We start from the raw sequence: 22,598 nt of genomic DNA on the forward strand, positions 1-22,598 counted from the left end.
TAGGATTTGCTATTTTTCTAAACATTCTCTTCCACCATGTAAAACTCCTCTGCCGTCATGGTTTGGATTTTTCTTTTTCTTTTCTTTAAGATCAGGTGTTCAGGATCTCTTGAGTCATAAAACTGATTCCACTCACAGAACTCGGAAGAGAGTAACTTGGTACAGTTCGGTCTGATGTTTAAACAGTGGAATGGCTTAGCATAGTGTCTCTGGACCTTTTTCACATTATTGTATTCAAAATGATAAGATTTTACTCTATGCAGATAAATGGAGGTGCCTGCTCATGCCAGGCACCTCCAAAGGCTGGGAAAATCCGTGTTTCACCATCTGCCTTCCTCCTCAGCACATCAAGTGGGAAGCTCTGCCTTAGAAAATGAGCGAATTAAATGAGTTTTCATTTTTAACAATGTGGTGGGATTGCATTACTATAGGGTGATAATTATGTTATTTCAGATATTTTATGGAGGGAAGGGAAATACCAAAGATATAAAAATTTATCAAAGCACTTAAAATACATGGTGTTGGGCTTCATACATAAAATGCTTCTTTATAGCCCACACAGTGATAGACCTTCCGTTGGTAACCATCAGTGGCCAAAATCCGACTTCTCATCCTTGGAGTGCTCCTGGATTAGATTTAGAACAAAAAAAGTCTAAGTCGCCATTATCCTTATTGTTGTTGTTACAGATTGATCCAAGTCCAAGCAGGAAACATTATAACAATTTTTTTAATAAGCCCATGTGGCTCTGTTGTGATGTAAATAAGCAGTGGATAGGCAAAAGTACATAAAAAAATGCAAGATTTTTGCCTTGATGTTTATACATTTCATCTGATGTTGGGCAAAATGTTTTTGTTTTGTTTTTTTAAAGATTTTATTTATTTATTTGACAGAGAGAAAGCACAAGTAGGCAGAGAGGCAGGCAGAGAGAGAGGGAGAAGCAGACTCCCCACTGAACAGGGAGCCCGACGCGGGGCTCGATCCCAGGACCCAGGGATCATGACCTGAGCCGAAGGCAGCCGCCCAACCGACTGAGCCACCCAGGCACCCTGGGCAAAATGTTTTCAGTAGGCATTTCTTGAATTCTTCATTGCATCTGAGGCGTAGAGTTACCAGTAGGGGTGTCAGGAGCACAAGGGCGCCTAGAAAGCGTGGAATTGGCATTCTGAATGCCCTCAGCCAGGGGTAGCAAGAGCAGCTTCCGACTGAGGTGGGTGAGAGAGGAGGGTGCATGGAAGAAGAGAGTCACGAATACTTCACAAAAGCCGCAACCTCCGACCCAGGGAAACAGTGAATTTCAACTCAGGGGCACAGTGTACATGCCAGGCCCAGAGAAGTCCAGTGTGGCTGGGGTTGGACGGGATGGGGAGGCTGAGAAATGGCATTGGGATAGCAAGACGGGGCCAAGCTATTACAAAGCTTGATTACATCAGTGGGAACTTGGGTTTTTCTCCTGTGCACACTGGGGAGTCACTTCAGGATGGTTTCTGCGTTTGTTTTGGGTTTTTGTATCTTTTATAAGAAGAAGAAGAAGGTGATCTGATTTTTATTTTAGAAAAAGAGCTCTGACAGCCAGTGGAGAATGTTCAGAGGGCCAAGGGCCAGAGCCAGGGAAATACCAGTTGCGGCCAGAGTTCATCAAGGTCAACACTGCGATCACTGAAGCTAACGTGGAGAGAGAGGCGACTTCGAGACATATTTAAGGGTAGCCACCTACACGTGGGGTCATGGGGTGGGCCACTTGCAGCTTGACTGGGATGGTGGTGCCGTCAGTCCTGGAAGGAACACGGCGGGAGGCAGATGGGCAGAGCCAGAAATGAGTCTGGCTTAGATGTGGAGGACTGCGAGGGTTAACAGGAGATATAAAGTGGTCTGTGGATCTATTAGAAATACAGACACAGCACTCAGAGGGAAGGAATAGAAAGGAAGGCCTTGAGGGTTTTAAGAATATAGATGAAAGCAGATGTTGAACAGGGGAGAAGCAAGGATAAGCATGACAGAAGTGAGAAGAGGGTGAAGGACCATACTCTAGAAATGTCTACATTTACAGAGCCCTGCGAGGAGTCTGGGGGGACCCGTTGAAGGTCTGGGGGGTGTGAGGAGACCAGGGAATCCCACAGGAGTCCGCGGGAGGGTAGCAACAGCGTTGGTACAGGGAGAAGGGTTGAAATTTTATGGGTGCCGAATGACCTTTCCAGAAGGGAGGAGGGGCGTGATTGCAGAGGGGCACAAGGGAACTTTCTGGGCTGATGGAAATACTCTGTATTTTGATTATTTTGATTGTGGTGATAGTTCCATGACTATATACCTTTGTCAGAACTCATAGACCTGCACAATAAAAAAGATGAATTTTATTGAGTGTAACTTAACTATACCTCAGTTAACAAAAATGGATAGTGAGAAGAGTTTGCTTTTTATGCTCCCTAGAATGGCCTCAATGATGGCACCTCCTCAGTGCTAAAAGTCTCCTGAGCGTTGGTCAGTGAAGGCCTTTGCTTAGGAATAAGAGCACAGCCTGGGAGAGCAGCCCAGAGAGGCTGGAAGACCGAGAGACGAGGGGCTGTGCTGCGGAGCGGGGGGGCGGGGGGGCAGAACTGAGGAGAAAGTCAGCCTCCTTCAGAATCTATCCTGTCTTGCCCAGATTAAAACCCCGCAGTATCTCACCCAACAAATTCATTCATTCATTCATTCATTCATTCAGCCAGTGTGCATAAGGCACTGTGCTCAGCGCTCTGGGTAATCCCCCAAATAAAGAAGCTTTCCAGTTCTGGCAGCTTACAGCTAATAGAGGTAGATAGAACTGAATTAGAGAGACAATGGTTTGGTATAAAAATTAGGAACCAATAATTGATAGCCTTAATAGTTCTGAGCATTTGATAGTCATTAAATAAAAATCATCATATAATCTAAAATCCTGTGGTCACTAATAAGCAAATGTATGCTATGCATCCTTGCCTGTCCCGCCACCACCACGTGTGAGAGCAGTTCTGACATCAGAATTCTAGAACCGCCGCTGCTCCACTCATGGGACAACGACCGTGTGGATTCAACCCCGGGGGGGTGGCCGTGGGCTCACTGGGTGTCCTGAGGAGAGCCTTCTGCCACCGTGTGGCGCCCCCACCTCAGGGCAAGGCCGGGAGCATCAGTGAAACAATCCAGCCTGAGGAACCAGGAAGGAAGTGGTGTCTGACTAAAGAAGTTCCTGGAAGTCAGGGAACGGTCACGGTCACATGGAGGCGGTGGCCTTAGAGGTCCGCTTTCCATGCCGGCAGGAAGTTGCGCGTGGATCAGGGCAAACGCACCGCTGGGAGGCCAGGATCGCCTAATAAGGGCTGGTATTTACTTTTACTTGATCCCATTTTGGCCCCTGCCCCAGTCTGCTGAAATGCTTCCAACATTCATCACCCTTGCAGGAGACACGGTGTAGTAATTTCCTGCCGAGATGACCGAGAGAAAGGGGAATGGGGACACCGGAGGGGCTGGTTCCTGCAGGTGGGAAAATTCTAGCATCGTGAGTCACTCTTACTCTTAATCACGAAACGTGCTTATTTGAGTACTTGTGAAACACATATCCGTCTATCCACTCCGGAAGGAAAGCCCAAACTCAGACCTCAAAAATCAGAAAGCTTCTCATTTTTTCTTCAGTGTTCATTCATTCTCTCAGTCTCTCATACAACCACGTGGAGGTGAACAAGATCAAGTCCTTCCCTAATGGGTCTTATGATGTACCCTAGTAAAAGAAAACATAACAAGTACAGAAAGCTGTGGACTTGAGAACAAAGGAGAAGCACCCTCTGACTACGTAGTAGGTCTAAAAGGGGAGAATGTCAATAAAGCAAGTCTGTCCTCAAACAATAAACATCTCCAGCCCTGCTGACTTTGAGCAATCACGCGGTAAAATGCTGGGGAGTTCAGTTTTCCCCTCCAGATTTAGCTTTGTAAATATTTACTGCCTAACCTCCCCTCCCCCACTGTCTTTACTTATAGGCCGATGTTTTTTGCCATTTAATTTTTTCATCATGTTCTATTTACTTATTACACAATACAAAAATAATGGTAGTAAATACCATTAACTGCCGTAGACCCTTCACCAGTACATTTCACTTTTCCCCAAGCTGTTTGTATAGAAACACCCAATACAAGGATTACGCAGCTTATGGACATCTGAGGCCTTTGTTACCACTCTAACGTGCATTCAGAGTTTCCCATCTGGCTGTAGCTAATTTTTCCTTTGTAAAATAAGTCTTCATTCCTACTAAGCACCGTATGTATTCTTGTTTCTCTTTAGTGACATACTTACATATTATTTCTGGCATATTATTGAAAGCTCCAAAATAGTACAAGATTCTTGCTCAGCTCCTCACTACTTAGTGAATCTCCCTGTAAGAAACAGTTTAACAAATACAGATCTTTGATGTGGGAAGGAAAGAGCAAATTGTTTTCAAGATTTTCCTACCCTGTATTCTACAGATTACCCTGTTACGTTATGTTTCCAAAATTCTTTCAAAGCTCATGGTTTATGGTGTTCAATAAACCTAATAGCTTATAAAATTTCTCCAAAACAGTCTTGGGCCAAAAGAAATCTACTAGGTGGTCTTTGTCTTCTGGTCACATTGTTTTGATATTGTCTTTAAGTTTCTATAATTTACAAGGGCTCTTTAATCATGTGGCATAAATTTCACGACATAAAAATATTAGCCTGTAAGTGAAGTATGTGCCATGATAGAATTGAGAAGTAAATTACACCCCACATAGAGAAAGACTATGAAAGACACCAAAATGGTAACACTGGGCTGCTATATTATAAATAGCTTTTTTTCTTTACTTTTCTGCTTACTTCAATATCTGCATGGAGCATGTGGCCCTTTTATAACATGAAAATACAATAAATAGTGGCACCTGGGTGGCTCAGTCGGTTAAGCGTCTGCCTTCAGCTCAAGTCATGATCTCAGGGTCCTGGGATCGAGCCTCGAGTCGTGCTCCCTGCTCAGCAGGGAGCCTGCTTCTCCCTCTCCCTCTGCCCCTCCCCCTGTTCATGCTCTCTCTCTCTGTCTCAAATAAATAAATAAAATCTTAAAAGAAAAGAAAATACACTAAATAGGCAGGTGATTAACTAAAAGCACTTGGAAACAATGTTTATATAAGGCCAGTCGGTTGCCAGGGAGTCAGGACACATGTGCAGCAGGTGGAATCTGGCAGGTCGCATCACCTTGCCCATCGCAGCTGCCCTGCAGGGTTTAAACACCTGTAAAGTTGAGACACTGAAGGAAGCACAGAGGACTTAGGATGTTCCCATAAGAAATGCACCCCTGAGTGTGGTTCGTCTGGTTCTGTCTAATGTCTGCTGGCCCCAGATCTGCTATGGAAGCACAAGACTGTGTTTTCTCTGCTCACTTGTCCAGGGGCTCTTCTTGGCCACCGTCATGGGGTAGAGAGCGGATGAGTATGTCCTCCCTTCTCAGGCGCTCTCACACAGCTCTGCATGGAGCTCACAGCTGCATGGAGAGGTGTCCAGCTACCTGTGAATTCCACCAAAGGTCCATTTGATGTTAGTGTTCAGTGTATCTGACTATTCTCTTTCAAACACGCACCGAGCCTCCCAAAGAACTTAGAAAGAAGTCCTCATGTAGTGAGGCCCTCTTGAATATGAAATCTTCTTTATTGACAAACATGGGGCATAAAATGAGGACATGACGACTCTCAGGGACAAGAATATGAGCTAGAATCTTGGGGTTAAGCAGCCTCCTGGTTCACACCTAAGGGATTATGTTGTCCTAGGCTGCTGATATGGGGATCACTGCCAGGTAGAGCATTTCTGGGAGGCAGAGCAGCCCCTTGAAACCGTACAGAAATAGACTGAGTGCTTTCGCCTCACAGCCTGACAAGCAGAGAAAGACATCTTGGCTGGGGACTAGACAATGCAGCGGGTCAAAGCTCCCTCCTCCCTTCCCACGCCCTTCACTTTGGTCCCTGCGCTCTTCCTGGAGCAGAGCAGTGTTGGTGTGTTTTTTGCTCCTGCCATGATTGGCCTGGCCTGGACCCATCACGGTGTGCGGGTCTATCCAAGGAAGAGGGGCCGAAAGATCAGTGGTAAAGCAAGCAGTTTACGGAGCGAACAAACGAACGAGCACTGGTGTGGCCTTCATTTCCACTCTGACCTGACCCGGCTCCATCTCTGCCCAGGTCTGACCTGGTCAGCCGCTGACTGCATTGCTTGGCCGGGCTCTGGAAAGCAGGAAACTGCTGGAGTGTAGTTGGGAAGTGAGTGATGTCATCCACAACTCATGCTGGGTGGAGACTTAGTGGACTGGGGGGCAGGGGGTGGGGGGAGTGAAAAAGTAGACTGTGGCCCCACCCCCGCTAAGTCATGACCGGTTTGTTTTTTCTCATGTTTTGGTTAAGCTCACTTTGTAAAAGTATGTCCTGAATGTTTAGTTTCTACTGGATCCGATTCAGGTCAGCGACGTTATTCTCAAGCTCCGTGGGGATATGTTCTCTCCTCTGTGCGCCGGCCCCACTTAGGGACGTGTGGTTATAAACTTGCTTCACTCGGTTAAGCATGAAGGTGAATTAATTCAGACCTTGTAGGTTCAAATCAAATGCATCACTCCCCACATTTTCCAAAGATTTATGGCCAGTTACGTAGTGAAAAAATTAAACATTCACTCTCTGGGCTGCACTTTAAGATTTTATTTATTTATTTGACAGAAAGAGAGAGAGCACAAGTAGGCAGAGCGGCAGGCAGAGGGAGAGGGAGAAGCAGGCTCTCCGCTGAGCAGGGAGCCCGACGTGGGGCTCGATCCCAGGACCCTGGGATCATGACCTGAGCTGAAGACAGCCACTTAACCGACTGAGCCACCCAGGCGGCTCCCCCCACCGGGGGTGTACTTTAAATGCAGTGGATAAGCAGTCACGTAGTAAAGGGCTCACTGTCCCGTGAGATCATGCGGAACTCCCTTGGCCATGGAGCATCCCTCAGACCCTCAGAAACTACAAAATCACCCCCTCCTTTTTACTCCTTGCCCTCCCTCTCTTGCTTTCCCTGCCTTCCCACCCCAATCCTCCCAAGTAAACAAAGAATTCTAAGCTGATTTCTTTTGAGTCCTGCGAACAGCCTTTCTGTCTCCCCTGCTCCTTGGCCCTGGTTACCCCAACCACCTGAAATGAACCAGCCTTCCGCCCTGTTCATGGCTCTCCCTCCGCAGCTGGGCTCTGTTTCTTCGTACCATGTCCTTTCACTCCGTTCCTGGGGATCTGCTTGGTTTCCTCTGCCCACCCAGCTTGGGACCCCTGCCCGCTGCTCTTCCTCATCTCTGCATCAGAATTTCCTGCTTTCTCCCCAACATGCCTTCCTCTGGCTCAGGCATCCACTTGGCCCCTCCCCCCGACGTCCCTGCAGCAGGCTGCCTGGTTGCTTTGTGACCACATCTTCCTCCCCAGTGTCCAGAGGCCAGCTACACGTGTGTCTTTCCAGCAGGAGAGAAGTCATCCCTGTCTTCCGGTGTGACATGTTTTAGGGGAAAGGAAGGTGACCAGCAGCACTCTTGAGTTCCAGAAACCGTTTATCAGATTGACGAGCCAGGGGAAGCTCTGTGACTCATGAAAATGACATTTGTTCTCTATTGCAGAAGGTTGCCTAGGTCCAAGTCCATTTGCTTACAGGATCTTTTTTCGCCCCTAGTTTGATGCTGATTTATTTTTAGCATAAATATAAAATTACTTTAAATGAAATCGGCCTTGGCCGGGGTAATAGGCTGAGAAATAACATTTTCAGATATCTCTGTCATTGAGTTTAAGTTTTCACCTATGGTCATCAATCCCCATGTGTTGGTTCTTTCTTACTTTTCTACAAACCGAGAAGAGGGTGCTTACAGTGCTTAGGCATCCAGCCCTACAATCGGTATATTGATCTTTTGTTTTCTCTAGGGATTGGTGAAGTATTGGCCCGTTTCTCCTCCACTTCCATCTACAGCCTACTTGTTTTCTCCCTGTGTTTGGTTTGGATTTAGAGCATAACATTGATAATGGAAGCATTCCCCAGTCCAGAACTTCTGAAAGACACCCGTAGAATTATCTGGTACTCCTGGAGCTTCTCTTTAATTCTGTGCCTCTTTGTTGTATACTTGGATATCCCAGTCTTTAGTAATATGCATATAATCAGAAGCAGCTCAGTAATTTATGTGAGAGAAATAAAATTAATACAAACGAGAATACCGGTTTTCCCAACTAAAGGGCCCAGCGGTCCTCAGAGTCAGTTTGAGGGCGTGGTGGGAATGGATTAATAGAAAGAGAAGCTAGATTTATCGGAAAATATCACACTTTAAACCTACAATTATAATTTTTGAGGAAAATATAATTGATAATATCTGAATTCAAGGCAGTTTACAGGCCTAAATATATGTGTTCATTCATGTATCCACCCATGGATATCAGATTTTTAAATGTTAAAATACATAATTGACATATTATGTGTCTCCATAAAATATCTGCTGTATATCACTTTTGAAAGAATTGGTTGTCCTTTAGTCTTTACTAGGTATCACTGAAAATTCAAAATAGTTTATACCAGTGAGTATCACAGATCTAATTTAATCAGGGAACAAATGTAAAGCTCTTAGGTATTGGGGATATAACTTATGTTAGATTAAGTGATCAAATGGAGGTATTTATTTATAAGTCCCTGGAAGACCCGTAAAGAAAATTCATAGACATATTGCCAACCCCCTGTAAGAATTTGCTGGGGTGACTGCATTAAGTATTAGTAATAAAGGCACCACAGTCTGCCAACGAGGAGACCTAGGGCTGGCAACAGAAGTTGCTGCATCAATCATGGACGTCATTCTTCTGTTGGAGACTCATTCCAACCCCAAGAATCAGCTCTAGAGACTGTAGGACCCATAAAACTATCTTCCTTACACTTTCCAAAATCCATCATCCCATTCCCAAATTTATCTGTGTTTCTCCTCTGAATACAGACTTTCCCAAGCTCCAGACCTTCCCCCCAGGACTGGTGTTGGGGAGACGGTCCCCTGCGACACCTGCTCACCTCCAGTCAGTCCATCTCTCACTTGAGTGTGCCCTTGACCTTGTGCCGCCAGCTCCACCCAGCTAAGAGGTGGGGTGTCTGTGTCTTTCCCACGCCGCCTTGCCCAGTATCTCCTGTTCATCCAGACCCTCCTGGTAAGGACCATGTCTTCAGTTCTCTTGACCTTTCCACCCTTGGAAGCCCAGTGTAGAACATACATTTGGAGCTGCCTGTGTGTGTTGGTAGCCTGCCAATTCCACAGAACTCTCTGCCGGTGTGAACTCACCCTTCGTATGATCCCAAAGTGAAGTTCCAGTTGGGAAAAGCAGTCTTCTAGGAAGTTAATAGCAGTGGCTTTAGTGCCCACCAGCCGTATCTGCTCATAACCCCAGCGTTTCCCAATCAGTGCCCTAGCCTTTCTTCTTGAGCCCGTTACTGACTATAAACCAGGTCCAAATATATTTTTATTACTGTGCTTACATACGGACTCGCAGACCAAGTATCCCGCCAAATGGTACGGCTTGGCAGTCTGGCCATTTGTGTGGAAACTGCTCATCCAGATTTTGCATGGATGTATCCAGTCCTCCTCCTGTGTGCTGCATCTTCCATCCCTCCTTCTCCTCCTCCACATAACAGTATTTTAACCACAGGTCAGACACTGTTCCCAGTGCTTTATACAGATGAGCTCATTATTCTCCATACCAGCCCTCGGAGCATGGTTGATGATAAATGGCAAGGGAGAGTGCTAGTGTTCTGAATATTAAAGCTTATGAGGTCTTTACTCAAGAATAACTTAGATTGTAAATGTCTTGATGTTTTCGTGGATCAATCAGTGTGTTTTCATCGCGCCAGATGTGTTAAGCCCTGACACACATAACAAAGCATGAAATGTGATGTCACCCTAAGGGGGGTGGAGAATATTTGGATTAATAAGGCGTCAACATTTTCAAGATCGCAACAAATCGCTTGTGCGCTTGCTTGCCGAACGAAAGATGTAAATGATAAATGCAGTAGAACTTCAAAGAAAGCAAAGGCCACTTGGGAAGATTGGTTCAAGATGATGGCTTTGAATGACATACTGAGGTGTACTAGGGCTTTTGAGATTTTGTGGGCAGAGAACCACCCTGGTCGTGATCTCCTGAAGGAGAGACTGAGGCCAAGAGCCTTTGAGGGGCCTGTGCCAAGGTCTGAGTGAATGTCATGGGCCGGTGACGGGGGAAGGACAAGGGACGTGGAGAGGAATGTGTGTGTGCTGGGAGACCAGTAGAAGTCACAGGAGCCAACAAGGGATGGAATGTGAGGAAGGAGTGTCAGGTGCCTCCTGGGACCTAGAAGCCTATACCTGGAAAGAACAAAGATGGCAAGCTGCTGTGGCCGTGAACGTGGAGACTTACATGTTGTCTGAGGTGCCCACTGAACTTCCTGCCGAGTCATCTGTGAGACAGAAATTAGTTTCCTGCACTGCCAGGAGTGACACTTGGAGAGTTTTTTACAATGGAGTGATGTACAATTTCTAAATTTCGTTCTAATTAAAAACATTTTTGCGTGTCTTATTTGCACGGTGCACTGAGGTTACCAAGACCAGAAACACCCAGCCCCTACCCCAGATGCTTTATGCTAGGGGGAGGCGCTAAACACATGCATGCCAGCAACGTGCTGATGGTGCCAAGGTGCAGAGGGATACTAAGGACTCACGTCGCTTGTGAGAAGGAGCAGCAATGCAGAGAACCTCCCGGCTGTGCCCTCGAGGTGTCCTGAAAAAGCAGTGCTTACGGGGGTGGGGGGCTCAGGTGAAGCGTTCCAGACACAGCAGTGGGCAGGCCCCCACCATGGAGGGCCTTAGTGGCCATAGCTGGGAGTTGAATACAGGGAGAGTGAGCCATTAGAAGACCTTAGCCAGTGGACTGATGTGAGCAGACCATTTCAAAAGCTAGCAGTCTCTTTGAATGGTGGCCCCGGGGCGTGTGCTGCACGCCCACGATGCGCGCTCTCCGGGCCATTCTTTATTGTCTTTTTTTTTTTTTTTTAAGATTTTATTTATTTATTTGACAGAGAGAGCACAAGTAGGCAGAGAGGCAGACAGAGGGAGAGGGAGAAGCAGGCTCTCCACTGAGCAGGGAGCCCGACGTGGGGCTCGATCCCAGGACTCCGGGATCACGAACTGAGCCAAAGGCAGCCGCTCAACCGACTGAGCCACCCAGGCGCCCCTCTTTATTGTCTTTAAAACAGAGAAACAAAACCTCTAGCAGTTTCCATCACCCAGGCTGTGTGAGTCCTTTTACAGGATGGATCTTGTACCAGGTAACCAAGGAGGCTAGAAGTGTCAAAACGGACAACTCCGGGCTGGGTCAGGGGACAAATAGGTTGCTTCTGCACTGTAGGGCTGCCTGTGGGGACAGTGGAGAAATACTCTTTCTATATCCATTTAGTCATTAAGCCTCAATTATCTGGTTTCTGAGTGAGCTGTTATTTGCTACAAATCAAAAGCTTTTAAAGTTGCTTCAAACTACATTGCACAAATAAAGAGAATTGGCCTACAAATAAAGGAAGCAATCTCTTCTGTGAGGCGCCATGCATTATTTGTCTGACTTGCACAGATATCGCCGATCCATTAGAATCCTCCTCTTCCATCTTCTTTGCTGCTCTATCACAGTTATTGTAAGTCCACTGGGACCAATAACCTGAGTTTCCCTTAGCTTTGCTCTCTTTTTTTATGGCATGGTTGAAAGCTATTTCCAAATGGCAAAGAGTTAGCTTGTCATCAAACCTATAAAATCACAATGATATGTGAAAGGCTCCCTTTGAGCAGTGAAAAATCCTGAGTACCGCTCGTATTAAGAGACAGTTTTTAGTTTGGGCCTGCAAATACTTGTTACAAGGACTGGTCTGCTAAAGGTCAGTTTGAGGATGGGCAGTCCAGCTCCCAGATCCACACTGGTATTGGCCTTCTGTCCCTAATGAATTTAGCAGATTACTCCTTTGGAGTCCTTCATGCTGATTAAAAACTATTTACTTACCAGTACTTTTCACGTGGGTAAAATCATTACATAGATGGCTGTAAGTTCTCTGTTATTTATAATAACCATCACTGACTTTTTCTTCAAGCTGTTTTGACAGCTGGAGGTCATTTTATTTTTGATAAGTTTGTCATAAAGAATGGAATGTGCTCGATTTTAGAAATGGAATCGTTTTGGCAGGAAGGCGCAGAAGAGACACCAAACCACCTAACAATGGGATTCCAACAGGACATCTCTTCGGCTTCTTTGAAGCCCTTTTAGTTTTCATTCAAGGCATAAATTGGAACCTTATATCTTTCTGTTGAGTAGGAAGTATTTCAGACGGGGGGGAAAAAAGATGGCCACCACCACATCACTGGAAAAAGAACAGAAGTTTTAGGAAGAATACATTAGGTTCACAGATGACGGCTTCAGATAGATTCTTCTTCTATTTGGACAGTAGGCAGTTAATAGGATGTGGAAGCTTTGGTGGGGAATATCTGCAGCCCTGAAAGAACATTTGCCCATAAATCCTACTCTAGTGCTTCTTTGTGATCACAGATTCAGGCTCCCCAGCTTGATGGAGTGTCCAGTTCATCTCAAGTGCCCCAGCCTACTCTGCATCTCTCCCTGACACCCCAGTCCTCCCTCCTGGGTTATTATCCACATGCAGACACTGCTCCCCGTGTATCATAACTCTAAAAACAAAAACTCTGCCTACACTCGTTCAGTAAATGTTGACAGATCTGCAGTTGTTAACTCTCTTTTTTTCTGTATCTCGACAATGAGCACATGAGCAGACATCTTCCTAGCCCCAAAAGAATCCATTCTTTTCTCCTAAGTGGATTATGTAATTTTTAAAAAGATTCACTGAAGGGAGGGTTAAAGATACTAATGTCTGGATAGTTTCAGGACCAGAATGATTGTCTGTAAATATATTCCATGTTTGTATGTTTATGCTGTTTAATGACTTGGAGAAATAATTGATTTGCTTAGTGGAAAACTAAATGAGATTCATAGCCCATAATGCAACAATGTGAAAATGCATAGAAAAACAGCTAGAAAGAAAGGGATGCTTATATAAATTATAAAGGTAATAAAAATTAAAACTGTAATCAGAGCGAACATTTACTGAGCACTCGCTGGGAGTCAGGTGGTCTTTTGGGCAATTTGTATGTATTGGTTGCTTTAATGCTCACAGCGCCTTTTCCAGGTAGGTAATATCATTGTCCTTGTTTTACACACAGGGAAACCAAGGCACAGAGAGGTTAAGTAACTTTCCCTGATCAAAGAGCTAGTAAGGGGCAGAACCACCATTCAACCCTCGCATTGCCCCGTAAGAAATAGTATACCATCTTTGTACTGTTTGTACTGATTATATTGTCTTATATTCACATCCTTGGAGTTACTGAAAGTGACCCTTGGTTCTGGTAACCATCTAATTAGAAAGAGTGGCTTCAAATGATCTACTCCAAAACCAATCCCATTATGGGAGCATATGGTATCCAAAACCATATTGCTTGATATTCATTAATTTCAATATAATCTTTAAAATTGTAGTAAGTCAGGATAAACTTCCTGAATAATTTTTCTACTTGGTTAGCAGAAGGCTATGTCACTCAGAAGGTGAACTTTTACTTGTGACGTGTTGAGATTTTCCTGTGACTTTTTCTAGTTGGAACCTTTGCTTTGAGTATCTTCGAATATCAGCCAGAATAACACCAGCCACTTTTTAGGGTGCAGATCTTAGCATTTCTGTCCCCCATTAATTAATGTGCTTGGAGCAGGTCCAGAACTGTTTTCAAAGCCGAGTCCTGGCCTCTGTGTCTTTGGGATGGATTGATCATCTCTTTAGGTGAGAGACTTGATTTGGTTCCCTGATTTCACAGATACATTGTCAACCCTGCCAGCCGCATGGTTGATCTGCCAGGCATAAGAACACGTTGTGGTCAAAGAGATTCACTCCATGCCATTGCCAGAGATTATAATCTTGAACTATCAGCTGCCTGGCTTTTTATCAGGCCTGCTTGGAAATGGTGATTCTGAAAGACTATGAAGTCTGTCTGTCCCTCTGGAACAGTGTCCTCTTTTGAGGACTTTCCCAACTTGCTAATGCGGGACACTCCTCTGACCTGGGGCCCCTTCTAGATAGCTCACAGGAAAGGGTCCTCTGGGTTCAGTAACTTCTTTGCATTCCTTTTATACCATGACTTCTGTTGCAGTGTTCACAGCTCCAAGCTATGAGACCCGTGTGCTTGTCTTTTTCTTAGAAAGTAATGGGTTGTAATTCTGTGGTGAGTCCTGGGAGGGTGGGGACTTCCTATTTGTCCCTGAGTCTTAAATGCCAGGCCTCGCGCTTAACACACAGTAAGTTCCAGGTATTGAATGACTTTCTTCCAGTCCTAAGTGTCAATAACATTTGGGGGTTTTTTACTTTGTTTTCTCTGCTTCTTTCCCTGGAGAATGAAAATACATGTTCAAGGCACATCCTAGGCCTGAGCGTTTTCCCCTTTCTGCTTTGGTTTTTGAGAAGGTCTAAAACTATTAAACAGCTGAGCCCTAATAATTTTAGGATGTCTGGACCACACACCTACTGCCTTGACTTCTGTTCAGTTTATATTTTCTGTGATCCTGATTTCTATCAATCTAATTTTTAAATTTTATTGAAAGGTAAGCTCCCTCACGTTCTTTGCTGAAAACCTTCATCTCCTGGAACAGATACACGGAAGGTTAGGGAGCAAAACATAAGTAATGATACCACGTCAGCACGTTCTAAGACCAAAGAGATCTAGACTTAAAATAGACACATCCATACACACGAAGATGTATTGCCACCTTATCTTTCTCAATTAAAACACGCCAAGGGGGTGCCTGGGTGGCTCAGTCGGTTAAGCGTCTGCCTTCGGCTCAGGTCATGGTCCCAGGGTCCTGGGATCGAGCCCCGCATTGGGCTCCCTGCTCAGCAGAGAGTCTGCTTCTCCCTCTCCCACTCCCCCTGCTTGTGTTCCCTCTCTCACTGTGTCTCGCTTTGTCAAATAAGTAAATAAAATCTTTAAAAAAAAAAAAAAATGACATGCCAGGAAATAGTCTTCTCCTTGAGGAAAGCGGTACACAGAATCCTTACTCTCGCTGCCATTCAGTGACAACCCATGGCTTATGTACTCAGCGTTTCACTTTCTTCTTTTCTTGTTTCATTTCGGCACCTAGTAAGAGCTTAGGCTGACTTCCCACGTTGCTATTTTGATAAAGTAGAAACAGCTTCACACAGAGAGTTAAGCAAGACGTGCACCTGGTGCAGCTTGACCCCCTGGGAGGGTCGGGGCCATGTTAAGGTTCACGGAGGAGCAGGACGTATGGGAGCATTGAGTGTTGGGGTCTGTCGCATCTGTTTCTGGCCTGTGCACTGGTGGGGGGGGGCTGCATTTCTGGTCTTCCGGAAAGCTCCTTCAGCACGCTTTGCCGAATTGTGTTTTGCTGGCTGGCTTATAAGGGTGACCTATAGGCTGACCGCCATCAAAAGTCATTCATTCCCTTATATGTTTGCAAATTTTTCAGTATGATAGATGGTAGTTAGCCTACAGAAGCCCATTGACCGCCCCCCCAAGATAGAGCTGTATCATGAAAGTTAGGGTTTAGGGGGAGAGGTACGATTTGTCCCCCAAGAAGGAAAGGCTGTGGCTCATGCGCACCCTTGACCCCACGCCTTCCAAAAGCCCTGGTCCCCTCCTTTCCGAGGACTCCTGACCCCACCTGCATGGCTGGGTGGGCGTGGCCTGGCCAAGCAAGTTGGGGGTGGGACATCTGCACGTGTGCACCAAGGGTTGTTTTTTTTACTGTTTTAACTTATTTGATAGCAGTTCACCAATATTATACATTTCACAGTACTTCTAAAGGAACGTTTATTTTTAAACCAAAAGACAGCTAATCAGTGAAGGGCAGGATGGTGCAGTGGTGAGTGCACTGAATTTGGACACCTGGACTGAAAGCCTTGCCTCTGCCACAGAGCAAGTCCCTATACCACTTAGGTGGGATGATATCCCCAGGTCCCTGGTAGCTGTAAGCCTCTGTAGTTATAAAATTTAAGAATGTTCTTCTTTTTTTATGAGAAATGACAACTACAAAAGGATGCAAATGTGTAAAACCTATCCCTGAGTACTGAGGCTCTTCTCTTACCATTTTGTTAAATAGTGTTAAATTCGTTCCTGGGAACTGTTAGAGATGTTGCGTATTTCTTGCTAACCAGACTACATGGAGATTGGCCTGGCCCAGAATGGTTCCTTGGGTGTCCTTGACATGGCATTCAGAACCCTGAATGCCACCCTGGAGACTGGCAGTGCTCTGTGTTCTGTGGGCAGGTATAGATCAGCCACGAGATGGTAAGGAAAGGCTCCTCCTTGGTGTATTACATAATGCACCAGGGAATCATCCGTTTTATTTATGAGGAAGTCAGTGCTTCCAGTAGATTTTGGCTTTGCTTGGTTCCAGACTCAAATCCTTCATGTAATATAGGGAGGGAACAGTAGAGACTTGGAGAAAGATATTAGGATTTAAATGAAGGGCAAAACAGGCCAAGGTCAGTAAGCGGACATCTCTAAGATAAACAGCTCTGAATTTGTGGGAAGCGATTCAGAAAAATCTGATCAAAACAACTCCGTTAATATTTACGTAGTGAAGAATTAAATTCATTACCCCAGGGTGGAATGTGGACAGCAGAAGGTATAAGACCACCTGGAATTGAGAAAAGGGGACCCTGAGGAATACGGTTTTATTGCTGTCACCAAGAGAATCCAGGTGACAGAGTTCTCTCATTGAAACTAATTTTCTCATTGACTAATCCACTTCCTTTAGATACACTTTAGATACTCAGGCAAACAGTGATGATTCATTAGGCCATTCTAGCTGAATGAATGCATCGCTGTGCAACCACACAAATTCCTTATTTCTGATTCACTCCTTCGATATTTATGGAAGAGTGCTGTGTACTAGGCCATGAGAAAGAACAAGACAGCAAAGGCCTGGACCCTAACCTCAAGGAGTTCAAAGGCTGGTGAGGGACAGCAGTTAAATATACGGATGCTTGATGGGCGCCTGGGTGGCTCAGTTGGTTAAGTGACTGCTTTCGGCTCAGGTCATGATCCTGGAGTCCCTGGATCGAGTCCCGCATCGGGCTCCCTGCTCGGCAGGGAACCTGCTTCTCCCTCTGACCGTCCCCCCTCTCATGTGCTCTCTCTCTCTCATTCTCTCTGTCTCAAATAAATAAATAAAATCTTAAAAATATATATATATATATATACGGATGCTTGAAAAGCCGAGAGCTCTTTCCTTCTGAGAGACCAAGCACGTTAACATGCTCCAAAGCCCATGGGAGCAGGTGACACTGAGGGCTGGCAGGGCTAGGGAGGGCAGCAGGCAGGACATGGGGTTGCCTGATTGTGAAGGATGAGAACAAGTTAGCCAGGTGATATGGGACAGGAATATAAAGCATCAAGGAATTAGAAAGCATGGCTAAAATTCTGTGTGATAGTGATCGTGTGTGCAAGCAACAAGATTCTGAGTGAGTGTCAGCAATGACGGTGGGCAGGAAGGCAGCATCCAGGGCCGGGGGATTTTAAACAGAGCAATATCATGATTGTGTTCACATTTTAGAAAGATTCCCTCAGACAGCGGTCTGGAAGGTGGAGTGGAGAGAAGAGAGATTAGAAGCATGAAAACCTAGTTAGGAGGTGGTAGTAGGGGATACACGGGTCTAGACGGAGGCCTAGGGAGATGAGAGGAGGAGGCAGGTGTGAGAGATACGACAGGGGTCAAATAAACTGGGCTGTATGAGCAGGAGAGGGGAGGAGAGAATTCAAGACGGACTCACATTTCTGACTTGTTCCTCCAGTAGGTCTTTTTGTCCTTTATTCAGATAAGCAATAAAAGAGGAACATACAGCTTTGGGGGGAAGATAGCAGAACCCAAGACTACCCCCAGGTTCAGTGAGTCACCAGAGTCACAGACTGCATATAGTCATACTCGGGGCTATGACTCTTAGAACAAAATCAGCAGAGGGAAAAGGCACGTGCGGTGAAGTCCCCAGGAGGCCAGGCTCAAACTTCCAAGAGCCCTCTTCCAGGGAAGTCACACTGGACATGTTTAATCCCTCTGGCATCGAATTGTGACAACACATATGAAAGGTGGTCTGCCAGGGAAGCTCATTAGAGACTCAGCACCGAGGACTTTTCTGGGGGGGCTGATTGCGTAGGCCCCCTCTGCCTGGCACATACCAATTCCAGACTGCAAAAAACAAAGCATCCTCAGTATAAACCATGCTGCTAGGGGCGTCTGGGTGGCTCAGTCATTAAGCGTCTGCCTTCAGCTCCAGGTCATGATCCCAGGGTCCTGGGATCAAGCCCCGCATTGGGCTCCCTGCTCGGCGGGAAGCCTGCTTCCCACTCCCCCTGCTTCTCCCTCTCCCACTCCCCCTGCTTGTGTTCCCTCTCTCGCTGTATCTCTCTCTCTGTCAAATAAATAAATAAAATCTTTAAAAATAAATAAATAAATAGAATAACCTTTAAAAAATAAAATAAATAAACCATGTTGCTAGCCCCCATTGGGAGTTAGAGAATGGAAGGAACCCTCCCAGAATCCAAGTTGTAGACACCAGCCTTGCAAGCAGGTCCAAGGATAGCATTCTCAGGCCTGTTATGTTAACTCTTTTCTGCACAATAATGAATTCCGCCTCGAACATGTTGAGTGACGCATCTGTCATTAGTTCAAGTGAAGATATTCACTGGACAGCTGGGTATTGGATCTAGGGTTCGATGAAGAAATCTGTGCTGTAAATTCTGGAGTCGTTAGCACCTCAAAATAGTTATTAAAACCAAAGTCAGACAGTGAGAAAGCCCAACGTTGTGTTTCTCCAGATCCTCATGCTAGAGGTCATCTGGTCCAACTGTCCCAATACATAAAAGAGAAAATGGAGGCCCCTCAACGTGCCCCTGGTTGCACGTTCTTCTGTTCCACATCTGTTGCTGTCCCATCATTCCACACTGTCTCTCAAAATGGCAAAGTCATGCATTGTCCGTAAGTGAATAAAATGGCATAGAATGGCATTTATATTACAAAACGGGCCCTTTGTAAGTTTGCTTACTGCAACTTATTTCACCAAAAGCCTGATTCTTAGAACCTGAAAAGTCAAGTTGATCACATCAAGGCCTCCACCTGGATGGAATTTCTAAGCAGCTGCTAAGCCAGTCACTGATGTTCAGTCAACCTGGGGTATCAAAGTGCAATAAGTGACTAAGACCTGTTTCTTCTCTTTACTCTCGTGTCTATTCATATTTTTATGTTTCCAGGCACTTTGTTAGCTACCACGAATAAAAAAATAAATCTGACAAAGTCTTTGCCATCACATTACTTACATTCTAGGGCCAGGAGCAAGATTTAAAAAATGCATTTTGTATATTTAGTGTATGTTGGGGACAAGAGGGAGCAGGGTGACCCCTTGGATATGGGAAATGAAAATAAGTCAAACTCAAAACAAGTTAATTATTTGCTTGAAGCTCTGATAGAGGATAAGGTGGAACTTGAAGACTGTAAAATGAAGTTGCTGCATATTTATTCAGTTTGGGATTTCATTCTTGGGTGGCCTTAAGCTTAGATAGAGCAGACAAGAAAGCAGTAAGATTGCTGTTCTATGAGACATCATTTAGCTCAGCACATGTAATTTGGCTTTGGTTCTAGGAGGTAACCTTGGTGCCTAAACACTTAACCTTCTCTGATGGCCACTCTGGCCTTTTTGTGGCTAGACTGGATGCATTTACCTGTGTGTGCTACTTTCTGTGTGGTTATTAACAGGCAGTTTTGCATTATTCTCAGTTGTCTCAGGGGATAAGGTAAAACATATACAAAGTCAAACTCAATGGTAGAATGTAGATTCTAAACCAAGTTTTAATCATTTGTATCATCTGAGCGTATATACTGAAAAAGAATCAAAATACCTCCCTCTCGAATCTTTATTCCTATCTCAGCTTCATTTACTGTCTCATTTGTCATCAAAACAGTCTTTGCTCTTTCAGCTTTCCAACATGATTAATTGACATTGTGCAGCATAGCATAGGAAAAGGGGTGAATATTTTGCAAGATGGGTAATCCAGTTAAACGCCCATCTCTCTCTTCTTTTCTGTTTTACCAACGAATATGTCTCGTATAGATGTAAGAGCAATTTGCTTATTTCCCTGTTCAGAATTTTGTGCTTTTAGCATAGCATGTTTCCTTTCCATGAAGCAAGCCAAAAGTAATATTGACAAATTCATGAAGTCTTCCATTTGATACTGCTGCAAACTTATGCAAATGTGTTTAGACATTTAAGCAAACAGAATAATTAAACACCCAAAGTCAAGGATGGGAAGGGAGAAAGTAACGGCAGTTGTCATATTACATTACCTGGCCTCACGTTGGAAATTAATGTAGGGTTTGAAAGCATACCTTTAAAACCAAAGATCTGAATTGTGTTCCAGTTTTTTGTTTTGTTTTGTTTTGTTTTTTTCCAAGGGGGCAATAATTTGAATAGAGTACAGTGTAATATTATAGTTGCTGCAAGGAGTTGTGAGCATTTGGGGGAGTTTAAAAGATAATCAGTGTATCTTTGTCATGAATCTTTCCACTGGGACCCGGCCACTCCTGGATGAACTCACAGATTGAGAGTTTCTCAAAATATATAATCAAATTGTTTGTCTTAAAAGTATACTATCTTAAAGTCCTGGAAAATCAGAGAATGAAAATAAGGTAAATATTTGGCAAAAATAGTCAGTTTGAGGAGTTGTCTCTTAAAAACCACTGATTTCACTTACAGAGTTCACTTGCAAAGAAATTCACTTTGTTTTCATAAATCTAAAATTTGTCTCTTTATGCCATTTCTTACATTCCTGAAACATTCCCTTAAAGTGTTAAATTGTTTTTTAACTTGTCAGAAATAGGGGTTTGATTTTTTTTTTGCCATTTTAATGAAGATTGGTTTAATACCATTCTTCAAAAAATATATATATATGTATAAAATATTAAACCAAATCATAGCTTATAACTTTTCAAGATTAGCAAACATGTTAATATTCTTAAACGACCTCCTGCACATTTATTTACAGTTTTGCGCCTATGGTGTGATTTAATTTAGGAGTATCTGAAATTCCACTCCAGGCTAACAGCAAGGACAGGTTAGCGAAAGGAGGAGCTTCTAAGGCAGGCAAGTGAGCATGCAAGCCTTCCTTCCCTTGTCTGTGGGAAGGAGGGCCTGCAGGGGGACTCGGGCGCCACAGCCCCACCCCCACCCCCGCCCCTGGCGGCTTCTGGCTGGGCTCCTGCCTCCCTCCAGCACCTCCCTTCCCCAGAGGCCGAGGCCCTGGGCAGGGGCCTGTGGTGGAATCATTCCTAGCCAGTGAGTCCTGATGCTCACTGTCAGAACACTGTTATAGTTGCAACTCAAACTTAGACACAAAGAAGGAAGGCGTTAACCCAGAAAACAAACAAGTTCTAGGGTCATGTGGCTCTAGCCACAGCTGAGGTCAGGATTCTGTCTTTTGCTCTCCCGTTCTCAGCCCGGCCTCCCTCGGAGCAATGCCCTTCCTGTCACCGAATGACCTACTTCACACTTAAAACTCACTTATCTCGGAGGAAGAGGAACCCTCTCTGTCCTGTCATCTGCTGCATCGCAGGATTCAGGAATCCCCCGAAAGGCCCTGTTTGCTTCATGTCCCAGTGCTGACCCCATCACTGCAGGCAAGGCAGGCCCACCCACACCACAGGGAGTGGCCTCTGGTCACAAGAAAACCGCGATAATCGTGCTGGGCAGGCAAGACCCCAAAGGCTGTGCCTGGTCTGTGGAGCAAATAAATCAAGCATCTCCCATAAGGCAGAAACTACGATCTATTTAGTTACGGGCAGAGGGGTAGCATACATGAACTACAAAGCATTGTCACTTTAAAAGCATTAACACTCAGTTTACAGTGGTCCTTCTCATGACACATTTCCATGCTCAACAGATTCTGCCCACAGGAACTTAATTTCTACTTTGAAAAGAAGTCCCCATACTCATAAAGGTTGGATAGCATTCGGTGTTTTTTAAACATAATGATTTGGCTTAAAAAGAATCACAGGAAAAGGGGGTCGATCCTTTGTCTATGGCTGGCCCTTCCAGAAAGTCAGCGACCAGACTGCTTTTTCCTTGTTGGGATGATTAAGGCCCCTCCCCCCGCCAGCCCCCTAAGAAGGGTCCTCTCAAACTTAAGGTTTCTCATCTTATTCCCCCAAAATTCCTACCGTTGCCCATCTCATTCCTTTCATGCTCGGCGTGAAAGTGGCGTATGCAGGTCTTTGTTGTACATACGTTAAAACCATATCCATTTCGTTATTATAAAATCAACTTCTGTTAGTTTCATCACTGAACAATATCGCAAATTATCTCATCCCTCTTTTAAATCACAATTTTTATTAGCTTCATAAGGAATAGATAACAGCTTCTTGCCTGCGAACCCTGGAAATAAGATTGCATGTGAACTATAAGTAAGGTAGATGACTGTATGTAAGCACGTATCTCTGTGCA

At 44.8% G+C, this 22,598-nt stretch overlaps 2 protein-coding genes and 1 long non-coding RNA gene across 4 annotated transcripts in view; all 3 read left to right on the forward strand.

Annotated features, from left to right (window-relative positions):
- The window catches only part of LOC102735769 (monofunctional C1-tetrahydrofolate synthase, mitochondrial), a 560,423-nt gene that overhangs the window by 136,270 nt on the left and 401,555 nt on the right, over positions 1 to 22,598 (forward strand). The window lies entirely within an intron of this gene.
- The window catches only part of LOC145723141 (monofunctional C1-tetrahydrofolate synthase, mitochondrial), a 120,132-nt gene that overhangs the window by 72,757 nt on the left and 24,777 nt on the right, over positions 1 to 22,598 (forward strand). The window lies entirely within an intron of this gene.
- Positions 548 to 12,300, forward strand: LOC145723140 (uncharacterized). The gene is made up of 2 exons (XR_014147999.1): positions 548 to 857; positions 1,070 to 12,300. It is a non-coding gene; the product is annotated as an uncharacterized LOC145723140 (long non-coding RNA).

The sequence above is a fragment of the Leptonychotes weddellii genome, chromosome 8 (assembly GCF_054177405.1).
Source record: "Leptonychotes weddellii isolate Sample4059 chromosome 8, ASM5417740v2, whole genome shotgun sequence".
Taxonomy (NCBI): Eukaryota; Metazoa; Chordata; class Mammalia; order Carnivora; family Phocidae; genus Leptonychotes; species Leptonychotes weddellii.